The following is a 10,823-nucleotide window of genomic DNA, read 5'->3' on the forward strand; positions in this document are numbered from 1 at the left end:
TCAAGCTTGCTATAGATTTGCACCTGAATATGCTTTTTATTCTTGGGATGATTGGAAAGTGCCTAAGAACCTTTACTCGGACAGCTTCCCCCTGAACATCTTCTCTATATCTGTTAGAGCCACAATGGGGACATTCTTGCAAATGCTCGTATTCATGGCAGAAGAGAATACAATCATTGTGACAAGCATGAATATTATTGTAATCCATGCCTATGGATTTCAATAACTTCTTGGCATTTGCACGAGATGGAGGCATCTCGTTGCCGTATGGCAATATCTGGTCTTTCAAAAGCCTGCAAGCATGGCAATATCTGGTCTTTCAAAAGCCTGCAAGTATGGCAATATCTGATCGTTACTATTAAGATTTAGTCAAATACAAGTTGAAAATTTATCATTCCAACATTAGGTGTAATCTCCATAAATCACTTACTTGAAGAGTTCAGTGACACTTTTATTAGACCATCCAAAAATTGACTGCCAAAAATTGACTGTAAATTTAGCATCGTAAGGGATGCACGCAATATAGATATCTTGGCACCATTGTATAGTGGAAGGCGTGCAAGTTTATGCATGGCCTCTTGTTCTGGTTCATAATTTGACCGTTGAGAATGTCGTGGTTGATGAACTTCATGTTCATGCTCCTCGAAGACACCTTCTTGTTGCTCGAGAAAGGCATCCAACATTTCCTCCATTGGACCTTCTTCCATTCCCTAGGATGCTGTTTATTGAGCTCCATCTGCACTCCCTCCTTCGATATTCTCATCCTTTGTTGGGGACGAGAATTCATAGGCGCAACGTTATCAAGATGTGGTTGCACACTTGCTTGGTTCTACGATTGAAACCGTAAATTTTGTAAGCGCTCCATTGAAAATATGCCAGCGTCATGAATATGCTGGTTTGCAAATCCTTCATTTTTGAAATATTTGGTACTTACATCGCATGCATGGACATGCTATTCTCTCTTCAAGATTGAGAGGCTCCATCTAGCAGGATAACATGTATATGTAGCTCATTAAATGCAAATCATTATGCATTACACAAATCATTAAGCATTATGTAAACCATAAAACAGGGCTTCTTTTCCCCAACCGTGAGGGAGATTTTAAAAATAACATTTAAAGCATCAAACGGGCTTCTTTCCCCAGCCGTTGAGGGAGATTTTAAAAATAACATTTAAAGCGTGAAACATGCTTCTTTTCCCCAGCCGTTGAGGGAGATTTTAAAAATAACATTTAAAGCATCAAACGGGCTTCTTTTCCCCAGCCATTGAAACTTGAGGGAGATCAAGTATACATTAGCGATGTTTAGGCATATACATTAGCTTATGGATGTTTAGACTGATGAGCACTCCATGTGTGAGCTTGGCTTAAGGAGGTTATCCATATGAGAAACGTGCATGTGTGCAACTGATCATCTAACCCTTCTTAAATACAATTGTGACTGATGAGTACTCCATATGTGAGCTTGGCTTAAGGAGGTTAACATAAATATAATATAATATAATACGCCGGCTGCCCAGCTTTATATTATTTAAGGTAACATATAATATAGCTACCTTTATCTTGTACTGTTATTGCAACTGTTCAATTGGCGGAAAGTGATTAGTTTATTATTTTAGTCTTGTACTTTTATTGTGAAAAGTGATCAGAGTGATTAGTTTATTATTTTAGTCTTGTACTTTTATTGTGAAAAGTGATCAGTTTATTATTTTGAACATTAACATGTGCCAAAAAGTGATCAGCTTGGAAAGTGACTGTCTGTTCAATTGGTGGAAAGTGATTCGTTTATTATTTTGAACTCTTAACATTTAAATAAAGTCTTGTACCTTTATTGGGAAAAGTGATCAGTTTATTCTTTTGAACTCTAACATGTGCCAAAAAAGTGATCACTTTATTCTTTTGAATTCTAACATGTGCCAAAAAGTGATCAACATCTTGAAATGAAAGGCTTGCGGTTGGCCCCGGTGAATCGTGACGCTAACCGCGATCCACTTGGCTCCACAAGAGCCTTATGCCTAGGGTGACGAATGAGCACTCCATGTGTGAGCTTAGCTTAAGGAGGTTATCCATATGAGAAATGTGCATGTGTGCAATTGATCATCTAGCCCTTCTTAAATAAAATTGTCGAAATATAATATAATATAATATACCAGTTGCCGAACTTTATATTAATTGAAGTAGGCAACATATAATATAGCCACCTTTCTCTTTTAATAATATAGCCATCTCATAATTGGATTTCCCGTCTTGCATGGGAGCTAACTAATTTAGGTTTTGTAACCAACATTTTGTTATTTTTATTTTTGGCTTCTTTCAAGTAACTTTAGTACTGTGAAATAGTTTATTTGAAAGGTGGCTTTACACCTCACTCAATTACACCTATCTATTTTAGGTGGGGCGACTGCTAAATTGCGACGCCAACCGCGATCCACTTGGTGCCACAAGAACTTCATGCTTGGGGCGGTGCTTCACGGTGTGTGAGCTTAGCTTAAGGAGGTTATCCATATGACAAATGTGCATGTGTGACAATGATCATCTAACCCTTCTTAAATAAATTTGTCAAAATATAATATAATATAATAGGCCGGCTGTTGAACTTTATATTAATTGAAGTAGGTAACATAAAATATATCCACCTACCTCTTTTAATAAAATCTTTACACCTTACCCATCTAATTAATGGATTTTGCTTTTTTTTTCAAATGCATGGGAGCTAACTAATCTAGGTTTTGTAGTCAACATTTTGGTATTTTTTATTTTTAGCCTCTTTCAAGTACCTTTAATACTATGAAATAGTTTATTTAAAAGGTGGCTTTACACCTTAATCAAATACACCCATCTAATTAATGGATTTTTAAATTTTTTTTCTAACGCATGGGAGCTAACTAAGTTTTGTAACCAACATTTTGTTATTCTTTATTTTTGGCTGCTTTTAAGTACCTTTATTGCAAGTTGTATTGGCGATCATGATGGATCAGTTTATTATTTTAAACTCTAACATGTGCCAAAAAGTGATCAACATCTTGAAATGCTTTTTGAAATGAAAGAGGGGCTTAATTAAGACTAATTTGGCAATTGAGCCTTCTTTGTGGCTTCAAGGGTACCTTAAACAATTTGATAAAATGAAGTGTTAATTTTTGTGTTTTTATATGAAATTTGGTTGAGTTAAAGTAGACCCATGTTCAATGGGGTGGTAAAATCTCGAGACTTGGTAAATTTTCATCCAAAAATGACTAAAGAGTTGAAATAGACCAATTTTGAAGAAAATGAGAGAAAAAACTTAATGAAAGTCCTTCTAAATGTGGAAAACCTAGGTTGCGAATTTACAAAGTTGTTTCCTAGATGTAAGAAAAAAATGATCTCAATTCATTTTCAATTTCTCCTAAACCTTACATAGTATTTAAGAGATTAGAGAGAGATTTTCCATAACAAACAAATTTATTGCATTAATAATTAATCCAATTAAATTTACTTCTTAGAATCTCTTTTCACTTGTTGAGTCTTTGACACCCAAAATACGATAATAGTGTGAGCTTACATGGTGATTTACTTTAATAAATCAATGTTTCCACTAAAGTAATCAGTCAAGAATACATATCTAAACATTTCAATTTAGTTAGAAGACAAGGTAATGGTCTCAACTTTCAAAACTACATTGATAACGAAACAATGTATATGAACCCTTGCTTATATTTTGATCATCTAGTAAGAAACTTACAAAAATAGTGTTTATTATTATAGAGAAACGACTAGATATTCCACTTAAAGCCTTTTGAGATATTTAAAATGCGTCAAGTAGTCTCTTATTCTATAGTAATAAATATGGTTCAAATTTTGTAAGCTTTCATCTAAAATAAAGTGCCTAAAAGAATAGGTGTATATATGATTGGCTCTCACAAAATGCACCAGCAAAGCATAATATTGTATAGAACTATGCAAGATTTGGTCCTGGTCTGCAATTGTTTGATTAGCTATAAAATCCTCAAAGTTATTTTTTTAAAAGACAGCTAAATACCTTAGAATTTTCACTAAGACCTAAATTTTAGAGTTATAACTGATTTTTGAGCCTTAGATGAATTGTATTACACCATATATATGTTTGTGAAGCAATGCACATCAAAAACTTTGAAAAGCAATGAGAAATTAAAAAATTGGCTAATAAAGAATTTGATCCAAATATTTTCCAAACAGCCTGATGATATGAAAAATTAAAACCTTTGATTTGCATGATCCATGTGTTCTAAATAATTCCATAAAGTTAGTTAGTAAAGAGGACATAAATATGTCTATGGACACTTTTCTGTCCTACTACCAAACTAGTGTTAAGACCTATTCTATGGCTTGCTAGGCTTTGAAGTGCAATTATGTCTCAAAATCATGCCTTACTTCCCTTAGCAAGCACTTGGGTAGAGACGTTTGCTATATTTTGTTGCTGATTGGCCCAACTGCTTCTTCATACTACCTCTTAACACTATGCTATTCTCTTATAGGAACACTACTTTTATTACTCTACTCCACATCAGCAACGCTTACACGCTATTGATGTGGGTCACCAGTTTTTCCACAATATGCGTAGTTGAAAGCAATAGCTTACAAGCGTGTTTTATGTTTATTTTTTATTGAATAACATGATGCCCAATGTTATTGCCGATTCTGCAAATATCTTCAAATAATTGTATTAAAAGCTTTTCTATATACAGAGGGGCCGAGTTGCAAAGGGATGGGTCCAAGCTTGAGGGACAAGGGCATACATACAAATATAGAGAGTATATATATATATATATATATATCATCTAGATATATTATTCAACAATTTGTTAAAGGTAAAAAACCTTACAGAAATACTAGATAAATCTTGCTAGAAATGGCAATAATCCATGCACATGAGTTATTGCATCATGTTTTTGCAGGTTAGTGATTTGCTTTTTTATCGGTAGAAACATGCGCTACTGCTTTATGAGAAATGTTTTGTGTTATTGTCTCTTTTACACTTTGTGTGTTATTGCCTTGTTTTGTTTTTTTACAGCTCAAAACATGTAGTGTTTGTGCGTTTGTTTGAAGCGTTTTTTTGAAGTGCATGAGCTATGGCATAATTTTTTGCAAGTCAAATCATGCAATGCTGAATGTTGGTGAATCCGCACTAAATCAATGTGCTACCTCAGTCGACGAATCGGCAATAAATCAACGTGCCGCATCAGTCTCGACGAATCAGCACACTAAATGAATGTTCTGTCTCAGTTAGTGAATCGGTACCAAAACATATGGAGAAACTCTGACACTGCCTCAGTCGGCGAATCGGTGTCCATAAAGAAACCATGTGAATGTGAGTGGTATGCAAGAATCAAGTGTCGGTAGTATGGGGTAAGCGATGTTTCAAGAATCCACTATGATTCCTCAATAGAATGATTCTTATAGTTCACCGAGTAACAATGATACATAGTGCTAGTATACGGGTGGTTGTCTGGTCATGGTCTATAATACTTTCAGGTACTAGAACTTTAGAGTCTCCATGAGGAGAGGTGGATCATCAATAAAAGGGTTAACAGGAGTGGGGCCTTTCAAGAGTCTCAATAAACTAATGTGGAATGCGTTATGTGGGAATGCCCAAGTGGAATGCATTTTCATTGATTTGTTGGATAATTATGAACGGTCCATAAAATCTAGCAGCCAACTTGATCTTAGTATGATTGGCAATATTATTTAAGCGTCTTTTCTCTATGTGAAGCCAAACTAGATCATTTTCGTTGAATTTCATTGGTTGTGTTGTTTCTTATTGGCTTGAGCGGTGTATTTCAAATTGTGCTCGTTTAATAGATTCAGTGACTTCAGCTAAAATAGTGGCATGGTTATAAGCTAAAGTGTCAGCAATTGGAACATAATTAATTATGGTAAAGACAGTAATGGAAAGTTTCTTGCTATAGACAATTTCAAAGGGAGCTCGACCAGTAGCCATATGGGGGGTATTGTTGTATGCAAATTGAAGTAGAGGCAAATGTTGATCCCAATTAGAGGATAACAAAATCCATAATAATGTTCTTGGTATATTCAGTATGGCCATTACTTTCTAGATGGAAAGCGGATGTAAAGTCCATTTTAGAACCTAAGTTCTTGAATAAAGCAACCTAAAAATGATTGCAAAAATGGCCATCTCGGTCAGAAAAAATGACTTTAGGTAAGCCATGGTGAGGAAAGATAGTCTTAATGAATAGCTTAGCAGCTTGAGGGGCAGACAAGATTTTCTTACAAGGTACAAAGTATGCTTACTTGCTAAATCTATCAACTATGGTCCATATCATATCATTATGAGAGGACGTAGTCGGCAAACCAGCACAATAAAGTCCATTGAAATCTCTTCCCATGGACCTTTGGGAATAGGTAGGGGCATTAAAATACCAAAAGATTTACCATGATGGCATTTAATTCTTTCACAAACAATATATTTAGACACAAATTTTGCAATGTCATGTTTCATGTTAGACCAAAAGAAATATTCTTTACATTCAACTAATATGGATTGAATTCCTCTATGTCCCATATATGCAGGAGCATGGATCTCAGTTATTGCTAGTTCTCTAAATGGTGCAGTGATGCAAAGACTCTTTTGAAAGAATAAAAATCCATTTGCATAAGAATAATCATTTATTTGCAAAGAATTGTTATCATGTATGGCATTCCATGCAGGTGAAAAATCAGGATCATTAGCGTATGATTCAATCATGGCATCAAAAGATTGCACTTGAATAGTTGACACATTATTCAAATAAGCATGTTTAAGTTCATCAAATGAATTAGAATTACAAATAGAACTTTGGTTATCATCAAGAGGTCTGCGACTAAGAGTATATGCAACTACATTAACACGGCTTGGTTGATATTGGATCATAGGGTAAAAATTTTGGATAAAAGAAGCCCATTGGATATGGCGATCCGATATTAAAGATTGGCTCAACAAGTACTTGATAGCCTGTTGATTCGTCTTTATTAGTACCTCAGATCCCATGAGATAATGCTTCCATATTTTGAGGGCATGGACAATAGACAAAAGTTCCTTGTCATAGGTATAATACTTGGCTTCATTGGGGTTAAGCTTGCAACTCTCATAAGCTGTGGGATGGTCATCTTGCATGAGGACTGCACCTATGCCAGATCCATTAGCATCTGTGATAACTAAAAAGGAAGAATGATCAAAGTCAGGTAGTTGTAGGATAGGTGCATGGGTCAATAAGTACTTCAAAGTTTCAAAGGATTTTCGCTGACTATCACCCCATCGAAAAACTAGCTTCTTGTGAAGCAAGATAGTCAATGGGAGAGCAATGAGCGAGAAATTTGTTACAAACTTGGGTAAAAATCTGCTAGACCTAGAAAAGATCTAACTTCATGGGCATTTTTTGGAGTAGGCCAATCTTGAATAGTTTGGACTTTCTTAGGGTCTACTCGAATACCATCGGCCGATACAATATGGCCTAGATATTCCATCTTAGTTTGAAAGAAATAACATTTTTCAGGGTTAGCATATAATTGATTTTTCCTTAACAAATCAAAGACAATGCATAAGTCATCCTTGTGTTGTTCTTTAGAGTGACTGTAAACAAGAATATCATCAAAGAAAACAATCACAAAGTTTTGATAATCTTTAAAAAAATTATTCATCATGCATGCAAATGTGGTAGGAGCATTAGTGAGACCGAAGGGCATGACAACGAACTCAAAATGTCCTGACTGTGTACGAAAAGCATTCTTGAAGATATCAGCAGGATCCATATGGATTTGATGATACCAAGACTTCAAGTCAATTTTACTAAATCATTAGGACTTGTTTGGGGTCTTCTTGGGCCCTTTTATTTGGACACTTAGTGAAATGCTTAAAATGCTAATCAAGCTTTGACCAAGCTAGTGGCCTAGGCCTGAAAATGCATTTTTCCTTTTCTACAAAAAAGAAAATAGGCCTAAAGGTAATCTAATCATTAGATCTTCTGTCCTTGGGAAGGAATATGGACCTAAATGCCTTTTTGTCTTGTAGTGAAGTACCTTTCACAAAGAATGTTTGAAAATTTTCGTCACTTTGTTCCCTCCCTTTTTGGAGGTGCTGCAGATCCCACTCTCTCTCTAAAACGCGTTTAGGGTGTTTTACTTGGGTAAGGGCTTCTTTTTCTCTCTCTAGGAGCCATGGCCTGCAGATCTGGACCTCCTACTCCATCATCCTCTCCACCAGCTCTCATGGAAGAGCTCACCATCCCCTCTTGTGAAGGTACAGATCTACACATCCTTGCAAGCTGAAGCTCTCCATCTCCATCACTAGCAAGCTCTCCATATCTATCATCCTCTCCACCAGCTCTCATGGAAGAGCTCACCATCCCCTCCTGTGAAGGTACAGATCTACACATCCTTGCAAGCTGAAGCTCTCCATCTCCATCACTAGCAAGCTCTCCATATCTATCTCCTCAAGGCCTCCATTTCTCTATATCCATCTGCATCTCCTCCACCTCCATCTCCATCACCATCTCCATCTTCATCTCCTCCATCACCATCCACAGTTCCATCCTCCATCTCCATCATCTCCATCACCATCCACATTTCCATCTCTGTATCCATCTACGTCTCCATCTCCATCACCATCCACATTTCCATCTCTGTATCCATCTACATCTCCATCTCCATTTGCTAGGTACAATGGCTCTACGGGACATCACCAACAAGCAATCAAAGTTTCGCTTGCACGTGGACTTAGACGAGGAGTATGCCACAATGCGAAGTAATCGAACGAAGGGATGTATTCCTGCTGAGGTGCTACGACTTCAAGGTGCAAAAGCCATTGATCTTTGGACTGATGGAAGCATTTATCCCCTTGATCCACAGACTGGTGCACCTCCCCCTTTTCGTAATATCACGCAGGTCGTACGCTTCTTGGGTGATGGTTATAATGGTTTCTTAGGGTACTGTCAGAGGCTCTATTCTTTGTACTTGCAGGAACTCTCAAATCAAAATCACCTCAGGAAGCTTCTAAAATTATGCAAGGCAGAAAAGGAAGAATGTGCGTCAACTTTCATGGCCACAAAGGAACATATGCTGGCTCGAGTCAAGGATCTAGAGAAGGAGGATGCAGAGCAGAAGATGAAGCTTGATAAAGGTGTGGAAAGGAGGGATCGAGCTATAGAGAACTATCTCCGTCTTCGAAACTCAACTCGGAACCTTCGCCGACGTGTCGATCATTTCACTCACCTCCCCGTGGGATATAATGCAAGGCAGCGAAAGCGCAAGCCTCTGAGTCTTCTTTCCAAAGATGGGGGGGCTCGCAAGCGACGTGTGCGTCAAACAAGGTAATCACAGCTTCAAAACTAGCATTACATTCCTTTTTCATATAGTTATGTCATTGACTCTGAACTATGTGATGTCCAGGGAATGTGCTAAAGCAATATTAGGTTGTTCCAATACTGAGGAGTCTATCCTTGAGCACATTATTCCAGAGCAGAAAGTAATCAATAAGATAACCAATCCAGTAAATGGTGCGTTGCGTGACAGGATTCAAAAGTATTTTCTCAAGGAATTCGAGCAGATTGTCAGTCCCATTGACATGCTCACTGTGTGCGACACAGCAGGTATCAGTGATAAGGGATACAGGGCTTTGTATACTTGCATCACAGCACGTCTACGAGGCAAAGGAATGACACGATCTATACTTCCAACACCATACAGTATAGTTATGGCAAGGAAGTCAGCAAACAACAATATCGTCGACTTGCTAGGCGGCTACAGATGGGTGGATGGTAGCATGCCAATGTCAAATTCAAAAGATTTTGCTTACAACAAGTGTAACAATGTTTACGTCGAGGTGGAGGCGCTTCAACGAGCTATGATTCAGTTTTATGATATGACATTAGAGGAGACGGATGGAAAGGCTATATTTGTCCTCAAATTGGATGAATGTCAGGTTGTAAAGGGCCAAAGGGTGGAACTTACAAGTCTGACACTCATGAGCAGGGCATTGAAGCGAAAGAGCTTAGACGGTGAAGATGAAACAGGTGATGCGGAGAATAACTTGCACACAAAGCGACGCAAGCAAGATTACTTTGGAGTGCAGTCTGAGAAGAACATATGGTGGCAGGCGGCATGGACCCTTCCGCACGAGGACCATGACAGTCTGAGGTGGTACTTCACCCGTACAGGTATTCAAGGAGTGATACACAGGCAATCAAATGGTGAAGTCTTGCATGTGCCTGGCACTGGTCACTTTGAAATAGAGTGGCACCTTGGTGGTGATCTCAAGACCCTCAAATGCATGTTGGGAACTAAAAGCGGTGCTAACACTTTGTTTCCATGCATCTTTTGTTGTCATCCAAGGATGCCAAGTGTTGCAGTGGGGAAGGCCAAACAAGCAACCAAGGTGAAAGGTCGTAAGCAAGCAAGTGCAAAGGGCTCAAATCAATTACAAAAAGGGAAGGGTATGCACGTCTGGCTCAATGGAATTATGAGCTGCAATCAAAGCAAGGCACCATCTCGCGCAGAGGAGGATGCTACTTGGAACCCTATTCTTTCAATTCCACTGTCGCAAGTACATGTGTGTACCTTGCACGCAAGACTTAGAATTCTGGACAAATTGTTGATGCTCCACATCAATTATGCTTGGAACATGGAGCCAGAGTCACGGCGAGAACAGGGCATCCAAGAGCTTGAAGTTGTTTTATCATCCGTGGGGCTTCACGCAGGTGCTGTCACCCTCTCTAAGGATCGCAAAAACCCATCAAGTACCCAAGATAACCCTAATAAGATATGTATGGGTGGTGCAAAAGCAAGACACCTGCTCTCAAACTATGGTGAGGCTCAAAG

This window comes from Cibotium barometz, chromosome 14 (assembly GCF_041138505.1).
Source record: "Cibotium barometz isolate CiBa-2024 chromosome 14, ASM4113850v1, whole genome shotgun sequence".
NCBI lineage: Eukaryota > Viridiplantae > Streptophyta > Polypodiopsida > Cyatheales > Cibotiaceae > Cibotium > Cibotium barometz.